This window comes from Palaemon carinicauda, chromosome 5 (assembly GCF_036898095.1).
Source record: "Palaemon carinicauda isolate YSFRI2023 chromosome 5, ASM3689809v2, whole genome shotgun sequence".
Lineage (NCBI taxonomy): Eukaryota > Metazoa > Arthropoda > Malacostraca > Decapoda > Palaemonidae > Palaemon > Palaemon carinicauda.
The window spans coordinates 170,145,637-170,155,636 of NC_090729.1; the positions used below are offsets into that span (position 1 = coordinate 170,145,637).

Genomic DNA, 10,000 nt, shown 5'->3' on the forward strand with positions numbered 1-10,000 from the left:
CGTAGGCAATAAGAGACTTGCTTGGTGGTGGTGATAAATTCCTAACATTCCTGAAAAGGTTAAAGTTTTCCTAACTGCAGTTTGTTCTCTAATCTTTTATTTATAATGCCTTGAGTACTTCTAATGAATACTATCATCATACAGTGTGTAATATGTTGTAATTCAGTAAACACTAACGAACTTTTAAAACAATGACCTCAAAACAATCATAAGAAAAGTGTTGCCACTCCAAAATGAGAAAAACTAATAGACAAAAAATATAGAAAGCTCAATAAGACCATTTCTTTAAAAATTGCCTACATAACTAAAAAGTAAATGAAATTGCTAAATTAAAACAAAAATGCATTTAAAATCAATAAGATGATAAAACCAAACATGAACTCTAAGAATACTTTATTGAAGAAATCTGGCATTGGATCCGAATTATACTTGATGAAGAAAAACAGAAGTGAATCATCATCTGATTCGCTGAATTTTAGGGAATAAGGAGTTGCTATTTTAATGTTCTATGTCCTTTCTACGTATCTCTTATGGTAGTCTCTAGGTTTCAAATCCATTATAAGAGACTGAAGGCTCCCATTCATGACATTTGACATTTTGGTGGGCTATTGCTTGTTTTGCATGAATTTTGGCTTGCAATGCAAGAAACTAATTTGTTTTGTTTTGGATGTTTTGATTATATTGACTTTGAAAATAATGCCAAAAATTGCACATATCAAGTTTGACCGTAGATTGAATTTAGCTCCATTATTGCCACCTTTTACACTCAAGTTCGAGCCAAATCAAGTAGTATTCTGGCTTAAATGTTGCAGATATTCTTTGCATAAATTAAGTCTTAGCATTGGTCTTGTAATTCATATACGTCTACTTCATTAACAAGCATAGGAAAGTGATGAGTTAGTTTAACAACTCCAACATTTCCTTTCTGGAAACATTGCTAACTTATGATTAGTATTCACAGAAGCGCTAATACACTGTCATCCTGAAATGTGATTTTTTCCCCTCATTTGTTGGCATAATTCAACCAGAACTTTTCTGCATCGACAGATATCTCTTTTTTCCTCCTGCAAGTGGTTCTTTATAGCTGTCCTTAATTGTCCTCCATGCAGGAACCTAATACGGGTTTGTTCCGAATTATCATTAATATGACATACATGATCCTTATCTCTCCTCTAAGATTCATGCATGGCCGAAATCAAACCTGAATTCTAGTGGCGTAGGATAATCCCCCAGAGTTTCAAAAAGGGATTTAGTATATCGCTCCCAAGACACATTCGGGGGAACGAATTAAAAGGGGGTAGACTTTGAATAAAAACACCTATGTCAACCTGCATCGTAGGCGACAACGTATTTTGGTCTGGTAAAAAAAGGTAGCGAAATATTCATGCCATTTTAACTGGCATATCAAGCTACAATTCCGAAAATGAATGTGTCATTTAAATTTATAGAATGTCCCAAAAACAGATTTTAGGTATTTTTTAAATTAACAAACAGACACCAGAGGAAAATAGAAAAAACACATCTAGGTGAAAAAAAATGACAAGAAAATACACAGAATTCTGAAAAAAAAAATCCACCTCACAAAAAGACATCCGTTGTTTATAAAAGATAGAAACATTTCGTGACGAAACTGAAAGCTGCTTATAAAAGTTCAATTTATATGATTGACAATCTTGTCATGGCATTTCAATGAAAATTTCAGTTGCAAAGGAGAAAAATTCATAAGTGCATAAGAAAAATATTTAAAAACTTGAACAATGTCTCAGAATGGGACCCACCGTTTGTTCGTTTACTGACAATTGTTCCATGACTGAAATATTACTGTATTGTTTCAACAGTGAAACATAATATGCACGAGCCAAGTGAATTCGTTAACGTACTCAAAAAAAATTTTGCCACTTCGATGACATTCAAATTTGTGAAAATTCCGGACCCTTGGAAAACAACGGCAATTGATTTCCAACAGCTGCAAAGCTATGCGATATCCCTGTGTTTAACCATGTTCTTTATTTTAGCTTTTCCCCTCTCCACAGAATTTCCCTCCATGAAAATAGGAGTTTAGGTACAAATGGAAGCCCGACTGTGGTCAAACTACCCATAAATTCCTATTGGGACCCAGAGCCTTTCTGGATTATTGGCAACGGCCAGTAAACAGGTGTCGATGCCGGAAGGGGATGGGGGTATGATAGCGGATGACGGGGAGGGGAAACAGGAAAAGAAACTAGTTAAAAATAAGTCATGAATTAAGTAATATGGAAGAGATTGTTTCTCAATAAATCAGTGGAAGAAATGTGGAACAGCATAATTTAAGACTGAGAAACAGAAGTGGTTTATAAGTAGGGGAAAAAAAAAAGTTATCTAGAAACGAAGTTATTAGAAATTTTTATAAAATTGGACTCTAAATGAAATAAAAACTTGAAACATTTGTTACACTGATGGTTCAATTTTTGTATAAAAGCAATAAACATTAGACTACACACGGAAAAACACTCACAAATTGCCGAACCAGCAGGATGTGTGTGCATATCTACCTAAATATTTAGACTTCATTATTGATGGCTCAGGTACATTATTTAGGAAATGTCTCTCTACAAATATTGTTACCCGATTGGTAAGAATCTTTTAATGTTAATTACGGAATTGTATATAAACATAAGCCCACTGTGGTGGAATGGGAGCAGCTAATGAATAAATAGGTTTAAACGGACTTCAAGAATGCAGTTCCAATTTTTTCATCTATATTTTAGTTGTGCGCACATACACATATAAATATAAATATAAATATATATATATATATATATATATATATATATATATATTATATATATATAAATATATATATATATATATATATATATATATATATATATATATGAGAGAGAGAGAGAGAGAGAGAGAGAGAGAGAGAGAGAGAGAGAGAGAGAGAGAGATTCTTTCAAATATCAACAAATGATATTTAGCTACTATAAGAATTTGAGAGTGGATCTTATGTATTCGTTATGGTAGATTACAAAACTTAAAGCTCTAATTGGCACATGATGGAAGGATAATGTAAAAAACAAATTTTCCAGCAATATATATATATATATATATATATATATATATATATATATATATATATATATATATATACTATATGCACATGTACTGTATATACACGAGCACCAGCATCCACCTCTCTCTCTAATTACTAAAGAGAACAATGGAAGTCTCATCAACATGATAGCTACGAAATCTGCTAGAAGTGGATGCCATAGTATTAAAGCACTATCGCGTATCACGAATAAAAAAAAAATCAGGAAGAGAGAGAACGAGGGGAAATGGGAAAGGTCTAGCAGAGAAGTCAGTCGGGATTTAATGGAAAGTCGAGTTTTTTTTCTCTTTCTCTTTGGGAGAGGAGGGAGAAAACAGATGGATTTTACAGACCGAGATGGGTAGGGAAGATATCATTCGGGAGGAAAAGGGGCAAAAGCAGCAGGAAATGGCCGTTTGGACACGCGTTTTGTTTTTGATTTACTTCTGCATGAAAGAAGTCAGACTAAGAAGGGAGGCCCGCTAGTCCTGAGAAAAATTGACGAGGGGTAGATATTTGACAGACCAGTTCATGGTCACCCGACATTCGCCACGCGTGCTCTTCCTATACGCCTGTCAATGGCAATTGTAAAAAGTACGCTTTCACCAATAATAAAAAAAAAAACAAATAACAGAAAGGCATTCAAAGTTAAAATAATATTGAAGTTAACAAAAGGATTTACGGGGTTGCACTTTTTAGTATTTTTACTTAGTAAGAATAATTAAAATTATTATAAATATCAGATTTACTAAAATTACCAACAATAATAACGCACACGCGTGCGCATACTGTAGGCTACATACATATATAATTTTGTTTCCCCCACTAAGCAGTTTTCACTATGAAGAGTTAACTGGGAAAATACTGTCCAAAAAATTAAATTTTACATGTGAATCGTGCGCGAATAAAAGTATACTACACATACATTTTCGCTACTCGCCCATACCTTGCTTGCACTCCCTCTCATCAAAGCCTGTACTATCTAACAAGTCTTAAACGCCATTTTACCAGCCCTTTCTAGGCCTTCCTCGCCTTCTATCCCCTACAAACTCTAAATTGTATCCTATTTCACCATCTATTGGCATCCACTTAATACCCACAAACACTAATCCATTATTTCATCTATGTTACTCTTTCCCTTCCTACGAATCTTCAAATTTCTTACTCATGCAATTCTATTCACACCACTTATGATATGATGAAGTATTTTTGCTGAATCAGGTGGATAAGGAAGGCAGGAATGCTAGAGAGAGCATATAAACTTGAGAATTAAATTGCTCATCTTAGGCATGAAAGGTAACTCTCCCTAAAATGAATGGAAGTGTGATTTGGCATTTTTGTTAGATACAACAGACCATCCCAGTACCCTGAATGTTTCGCTCCAAGGGAAAAATAAATATTTTCATAAAATTACGACTGTTGGATTCACAGATCATAACGCCCAATTTTCAAAAGAAAATAATGATGTGATAAGCGATGAGGTAACTGAAATATGCATGGTTGGTAGTCTTACAAGAAAAATTTTCAATGAGATTCCATGACCTTAAAAACACTCACTACCTATTGAACAGACTGCTTCCCTATTTTCTGTGCATGTGCAAATGGAAACTAACTGCAATGTAATATGAACTACAAAAAACAAAGTATGGTGATAGCTCAGTATATCAGTTCTATAAGCGTTTACCAAAACAGCATATCCAAAAGGGAGATTATGGCATATTTTGGTAGAATAATGATTTTTTTTAACGAACCTAGTTAAATTTTAAAAAAAAAATCAGTTTTCAATAACTGATCAACACTTAGAAGGCAACCCAAGTGTTGCTACATCAGCCTTTCAGCCTGATATTAACCAGTTGATCCAACAAATACAAAGTCAGCCATCCCACCAGATTAGGTTTTTATTTGGTTGCATAAATAAAGTTTTGATGTTCCTATCAATTCAAGCAAGCAATTATATCTACGTGCGTATCATAGCCAAGTATAATAATAAATAAGCCCTGGGTAGCCGGGTAAAAAAAATCAATAGTATTTTGTTTAGGGTGGGAAGGTTAAGAATAATATATCGTAGGTCATTCACATGTCCAATGAAGCCTACTTGTAACTGCAGAAGGTTTTTCATACTTTAGAAATACAAGACTAATTATGCAGTTTTTTATACTGAAGATATCTTTCCAACACCTCGATGAGCGGTTCTCAATAATTTGAGATATATGCCTGCAAGTGGCCCTTTATTTAAAAAGGTAGCACATCCCTAACATACCCAGCTCACTTCAACGAATTCAACATCCCATTGATGCATAAGCTTTTACCTTGACCTACAATAAAAATTCAAGCCTCATGTCCACCTTTCGCACACCTTGTTTTGGCCATTTTATTACCTTTTTTACGATCATTTTTTTTAATTAATTTTCATGTTATATATACTCCAGAATTATAACAATTCAAAACTTCTTAAACCCTACTATCAATACTAATATTACATTACTACCCTTTCTTTCCTTCCCTCCACCCTACTTATCATACTCTTACATTTTTTCTCGATTTTCTGCTCTTCCAAACGCTTATATTTTACCCGTTTCTCTTCACTATCCTTAATCAGCATCGTCAGGGGCATTCATTAGCTATTCCACATCTTATTCACAAATTATTTTCTTATCCCACAACTTCCCATCCACCTCCATGTCCTCTGGCCTCTCGCATCCTTACAGTAAAAAAAAAATCTATATAAATAGATTTACTATATATATATATATATATATATATATATATATATATATATATATATATATATGAGAGAGAGAGAGAGAGAGAGAGAGAGAGAGAGAGAGAGAGAGAGAGAGAGAGAGAGAGAGAGAGAGAGAGATTTTACCTCACAGGTGTTATGCTTTTTAAATCCTCGCATGTTAAGAAAAAAAACCGTTTTGAATCTTTCATCAAAACTTTTAGAAGTACATTTTACTGTGACTTACATGTCGGCGTACACACCACGAACCAGGCCACATTTTCTGAGTACGGCAAAGAAGTTTCTTCAAATATTTGTTTCCAGACCTCTCGCCCCGACATACAGCTGACGAAGCATCAGCAACACGCCCAAAACTTTCTTTCCTACATCATATGGGGTTTGTTTTACCTTTCCAAGAGTTTCTGAGTGATGGTAATTAGCGAGCAGGTTGAAAAAAGGTTAACTTTCAAATAAATCGGCCTAACAAGACTTTTTTGGGGGAAGGGGAGGAGAGTTGTTGGCGGAAGTACGCGAATACCTAGGCGTTCCAAATAAAATTAGCATTACAAATGATCCATCACCCAAATCTCTATAGACTTAGGGATAGCAAAGTTGACTTGGGCAAAAGTTTACGATTCCCTTTCGGGCGCCTTAAGCTACTTTATTCCGACCTCAGACAAACCTCTCCAAACTTTAATTACGAAAAACAGAGCGGGAGAATTTCAAAGATAATTCCTTGACGTATTACCTTCGCTCTGGAGTTTGCCCATAATTTCCCCCTTATGAGATGTTCTTTGATCAATCTGCTGTCTTCCTAAAATTTATGTTTTGAAACTCATGTAATTTCTCTCTCTCTCTCTCTCTCTCTCTCTCTCTCTCTCTCTCTCTCTCTCTCTCTCTCTCTCTCTCTCTCTCTCAAGTGAAAACGTGTCGACTTTTCGCTGGTCTCTAAAGGAGAAGGTATGAAGGGACAGTCGAGTAAAGTCGACATTACGTTAAGTAATAGTGTGAATGATTGGAAAAAATCAAAAGTTCAAGATCTACATTAAATGTGGGTCCTTGGTGTGTGGCAGTCTGTACAGGAATGAGAAGGCAAACAGTATGTCCAAGGTAGAGCCTGTATGGTTAAGGAGAGAGATAAGTATGCTAGTGCAAGCATTTTGAGTAATAATGAAGGCAGTGAGAGTAAAACTTGTTTTGGTGAGTGTATATGACTGGTTTTGGAGAATATGATTGTACTATGTGATTTAAATGCAAAAGGTACGTTACACAGAAATAAGACGCTGGTTGGTAGTATCTAGGTCTTCGAGTAAATACGAATGGTCTGTTTTGTGGAAAAGGGGGATCTAAGAGAATTATAATAACCTTAATTAGAAAAGAAACGGTAGTGCAGATTAGTTTCCAAAATGGTGTGGTAATGAAGAGTAGATGGGGGAAAAAAAGATGCATGTAGTGCTGAGACAAGAGGAGACTGGAGGCATAACCGAATTATTTGGTTGGATACAATTTTTGGAATAAGCTGGAGAGGAAGGGGTGAAAAAACTAGGTTAATTAGACAAGGAAGAAATACTATTAAAGGTGGAAGTGGTAGATGAACAGCTTGTAAAATCTCATGATGGGATAATCGGGTGTTTGTGGGTATAGGAAGGTGAGAAGGAATATTAAAAGTTCTGGTAGGGGAAACTATGACTATCTAAAATAAAGTTGTCTATCAGTGAAGATCATGTATGGCATACTCCAGGATGAATAAGGTAATAAAAAAATAATGAGAGAAAAAAGTAAAAGAAATAAAGGGAGAATAAAGTTTTTCCCCAAGAAGAAAGTACAGACAGAAATGATAATGAGGGAATCTATGTAGAAATAAACAACGCAAAATTAAAGCCTGTAAAAAGGCAAATGCAGTCCTACGTCAAAGTCTGAAGATATATTGAATATGGAACATACAGGAGAGACCAAACAGTAAATCAATGTTGTTAGGCTTATAATGTTTATGTTAGTGACTCCTACACAAGATCCGTGAGAGGTTGAAGAATGGGAAGACACCCTAAGCTGATGGGGTAAAGAGGAGATGGAACAGTTCAGTGCAGTGGTGATAATTTGAAAGTGGCTGAAGAAAAAAAAAAAAGTTAAAAGTAATTGAGTTCATGTAAGACTTAAAGGAGCATTATAGTATTGAAGGAGGATTTTGAGAATAGGACTGAAAACGGGAGGAAACAATAATGTGGGAAGTTTGGAAGAGAGCAAAACGTTATGATAAAATCCTTAGAGAAGCTACGTAGTGGGTATTGATAATATATAGTAAAAACAAAAAGTTTGTTGAAATTTCCGAAACTATTAACATTTTTAATGATATAATAGGCGCATACCTTAGACTTGACACATTAAAACAAAGGGACTGATTTGGTGTAACGTAACTCTGAAACAAGAGATTCTTAGGTACCTGTGGCGTTAATTTTTTTTCTTTTTTTTTTTTTACGAATGAAGGTATGCAATGCATGTACAAAGATACTGGGTTAGAAAATTATTCATGAATGTTACGAGGAATGGTGGATGTGGGCACATGAATTGGGGATAGTGAAGAGGGTAAATTATTGGATGAAGGTAACCTGAAACCACAAAGATGAGCACAATGTTCACAATAATAGTGAAAGAATGGAAATGTGAACAGGATTAAGCATTTGTTAGTAAATATAACATGTTGGTAAGATGAAGAAACAAGTGGGAGGATAAGTGAAGCAAGAAAGGTAGTGTGAATGCAGATTGGCAATTGAGAAGACGAATTGTCAGAGGAAACCAATGTGAGAATGTATAGAGGGACTTTGTGCCAACTCTCCTTTACAGAATGTTCACTAGATTCACGTTGTTAAGGTAAACAGTTTAAGTCTTGGAAACTAACTAACATTATATATATATTATATATATTATATATATTATATATATATATATATATATATATATATATATATATATATATATAATTATATACTGTATATAAACTAGTATACACCATACACATACACTTTACATCCTGATGAAAACCCTAAAGAATCTTCGAAAAAAATAGAAGAATTTACATGAATTCATTTTCCCTCTTCTCCCATTTTCTGAAGTATTGGCTTTCGCTGACGTTTTCGGTTACAATAATTTTATCCTCCTAAAAGCTACAGATAACAAATCTTTTAAATGTTTCTCAAGTTTCTTCAACAATAATAATAAAAAAAAAAAAAAATTCAGCAGTGTTCTCCAATATCATGAACTTTTCCTGTATCCAGATTTTTCCATCCACTTTTAAGCATTACGTGGATGGATAAGCGACCCAAACCTATCAATCATACACATCTAGATATGCGTAGTGTGGATGATAAGATCATGATCTATATTTTTTTTTCTTCATACACCAGACTGCCAGTTTCTTAATAAACTAGCTGCATAAAATTAAATTCTCGTCCACCTTGAAGGCAAAATCAAGTAGGCAAGGGGTCTGGCAAGCCATGTCAGTGTCATCTATATCAGTGTCATATCCGATAACACCCTCTCCAAAAGTCTGGAATCCAGCCCAACATTTTCATAAGCATTTTCAACGACCACGCAATAGCATTTTTAACTTCATATTCATCATTCCTCGAATGTTTTTGTTTTCGAGAGATTTCCATTTAAGGTATTTATAAGCTGAAAAGCTTATACTGACCTCCAGTCCCGTCTCTATTTCAAAGTCCCCAATTCCAAACTGTTGAAAAATTTCTCCCATTTATGCTGGAGATATTTTCGTGATGAGAGTTCAACACTTTAAATTAGCGATGCGTTTAGGGAGATTAGCTGCACCCATGTCTTTTTAATCGCCGTGATCTCCAGCGGAAGATAATAATTCTACAACAACAATTAACGTGAGCTATCATCGCTTACTCCCGCCATTTATCAGACGTCAAATGAACTCTGCTCTCATTAGGTACATTATAAATTTCCAGCCGACAATGTTCATACATGTGTTATTAATGTATTTATTTATGCATCTTATTCACTATCTGTTCGTTTATTCCTCTCCTTTCACACATGGGAAGTTTTTTTTCTTTTAAACAATGCTGTGATAGCGAATGGTCTTTTAGACTGATAAATGCTTATATATCTTGAGTAAAAATAAAAATTTCGTGTACCGTGAAACATGAAGGATGCAACAGATGAAAAATACTTTATATTACTGCTGCGTT

At 34.6% G+C, this 10,000-nt stretch overlaps 1 protein-coding gene across 5 annotated transcripts in view; it reads right to left on the minus strand.

Annotated features, from left to right (window-relative positions):
- LOC137641609 (extracellular serine/threonine protein CG31145-like) overlaps positions 1-10,000 on the minus strand; it is a 745,874-nt gene that overhangs the window by 11,314 nt on the left and 724,560 nt on the right. The window lies entirely within an intron of this gene.